This window comes from Hemibagrus wyckioides, linkage group LG17 (assembly GCF_019097595.1).
Source record: "Hemibagrus wyckioides isolate EC202008001 linkage group LG17, SWU_Hwy_1.0, whole genome shotgun sequence".
Classification (NCBI taxonomy): domain Eukaryota; kingdom Metazoa; phylum Chordata; class Actinopteri; order Siluriformes; family Bagridae; genus Hemibagrus; species Hemibagrus wyckioides.
Window position 1 is genome coordinate 12,730,190 of NC_080726.1, and position 2,918 is coordinate 12,733,107.

Here is a 2,918-nt window from a genome sequence, read left to right on the forward strand (position 1 = left end):
GCGAAGTCGCGCCCACTGCTGCGTTCAAGTGTGGCGATAATGCGCATGCGCACTGCGGCCAGAACGCTGTCACCTGCTCTGACTGTATGATGCACGTCAAGTAATGTTACGTAATAATGTATACTTATAATGGTATTTGATAATAAAATGCATTGTTTCTAAAATATATTTGTAATAAAAATTGCAGTGATACACCATATAATGAAACAATTCGCTTCAGAATCTAGATATAATTGTAATATTACACCGATCAACATTATGAGCACTAACAGGTGAAGTGAATAAGACTGATTATCTCATCATGGCACCTGTTAGTGGGTGGGATATATTAGGCAGCAAGTAAACATTTTGTCCTCAAAGTTAATGTGTTAGAAGCAGGAAAAATGGACAAGCGTAAGGATTTGAGCGAGTTTGACAAGGACCAAATTGTGATGGCTAGACATCTGGATCAGAGCATCTCCAAAACTGCAGCTTCCCAGTCTGCAGTGGTCAGTGTCTATTAAAAGTGGTCCAAGGAAGGAACAGTGGTGAACTGGCAACAGGGCCATGGGTGGCCAAGGCTCACTGATGCATGTGGGGAGCGAAGGCTGGCCCTTGTGGTCTGGTCCAACAGACGAGCTACTGTTGCTGAATTTGCTGAAGAAGTTAATACTGGTTCTGATACACTGTGTATTTTGACACCTTTCTATCACAGTTTGTTGCGTATGGGGCTGCATAGCCGCTGACCAGTCAGGGCTATCCCTCTTTCAGCAGGATAATGCACTGTGCCACAAAGCAAAAATGGTTCAGAAATTGGTTTGATGAGCACAACAACGAGTTTGAGGTGTTGACTTGGCCTCCAAATTCCCCAGATGTCAATCCAATCAGGCATCTGTGGGATGTGCTAGACAAATTAAAGGATCTGCTGCTAACATCTTGGTGCCAGATACTACAGCAGACCTTCAGGGATCTAGTGGAGTCCATGCCTTGATGGGTCAGGGCTGTTTTGGCAGCAAAAGGAGGACCGACACAATATTAGGCAGGTGGTCATAATGTTATGGCTGATCAGTGTATATATAATAACAAAACACATTGTTCAATAAAACACTAAAGAAATTGTAGATATCTACTGTGTCCTTGACCAGGATAGTGCAGTAACTGAAGTTGGCTGAATGAAGTTCTTACATTTTTTGTACAATAGATTTAAATATATTATAACCATATGATTATCTAAACTTAATGATTATTAAAAGTCTCAAATAGGGCTAGTCTCTATTTAAATAACAAACAAAAAAACCCTCAACCTCTACTGCTGCACATACAGCAGAAATACAAAGATGAAATATAAAAGGTACCATCAATTACTCTCTGTTTTCAGGCATTTTGTTACCTGATTAGTGTATCTTATAGAATCTCATGTAATCTTGTTAAATTGTGACAAGTATATCTTAATCATACTTAATCCCAATCACTGATGCTATAAGTATCTGTCTCATTGTGGGTAAATTAACAGACAGTCCAATGAACTGAGAACTAGATTAGCCAAGATTACAGTGGATAAAGAAAATATCATGTGTTAACAGGCAACAAGACAAATCACAACATTTAATTAAATCTTGACTCAGGGTTTATTTGGAACAGGAAATGCTCCTATTACAGTCCTGTTCACTGACAAGTAATTAAGACTAGAGAGTGTAGGCGTGTGGATTGGTGACACTAAATTGCTTCCATAAGTGTGTGTGTGTGTGCATGTCTGTATGGGGATATATTCCCACTTATTTCCCCATTGTTTTTTCAGTTAGGTCCACAGGATCAAGGTCCCAGATCCACAGATTCATTTGACCAAGATAAAATGGTTACGGTTGATGAACAAATGCTGACAATTTTATCCATCAGTGATTTTGTATGTCATAATGACATCACACAGTATGACCTACACTATATGGTCGAATGTATATGAAGATCTCCCCAAACTGTTGCCACTAAACTGGAAGCACATGACTGTATAGGATGTCTTTGTATGCTGTCGTATTATAATTTTTCTTCAATGGAACTAAAGGGCCCATAAAAAAGCCCCAGTACGCAATGGCACCATGGACACTTGGACGAGTGTCCTACACAGAGCCCTGATATCAACCCTATTAAATACCTTTTAACATGAAGTGGAATGCTGACTGCACCCCAGACCTCTTCACCAGACCTCGCTAATATATTTTGGCTGAATGAGAAAATTCCCATACTAAAATGTAGTGGAAAACCTTGCCAGAAGAGTGGAGGTTATTTTTTTGTATGCAGTGTAAATATGGGATGGTATTAATTATGGCCATAACATTAAGTGTGTGCATAAGTTTTGATACCATTTTTAACAAAATGTACTATTTAAACAGTAATGTGGATAAGCTGTAATCAAGTAACAGGGTGAATAACAAGGCAGAGAGATGATTACTGAAAAGCTCAAATATATTCACTCAATGGTCTGAGGTCAACATTAAAGCTCTCTAGTTCCCTCCGCTGGTCATTATAGAAACTACATGAGCAATAAAGACATTGAGACTAGTTACCTGAAGTCATAGTTACACAATAATCAGAATAAATGAATAAATCACTGCTGCATAAAATACATCAAAACTAATAGTTACTTCTGTTTTAAAAACAAATCAATTTAGCATGTAGATTTGCTCCATAATTCAATGAAAGTCTAATGTTAAAATGTACAAAATTTCCTTATATATTAAAATTAAACAATTTTATCAGTTTCAAGAAACCCAAAAAGTGAAACGTGACTTTTAGTACAATGCATTACAATTTTGCATAGCCATGTTATGAGCTCTACCCTATCAGAATCCTAAGGTTTCAGAATAACAAATTCAGAATAATATCCTTATAAACAAATCCCCATAATTAAAATAGCAGATTTTATATATCTTAAATTTATCCAA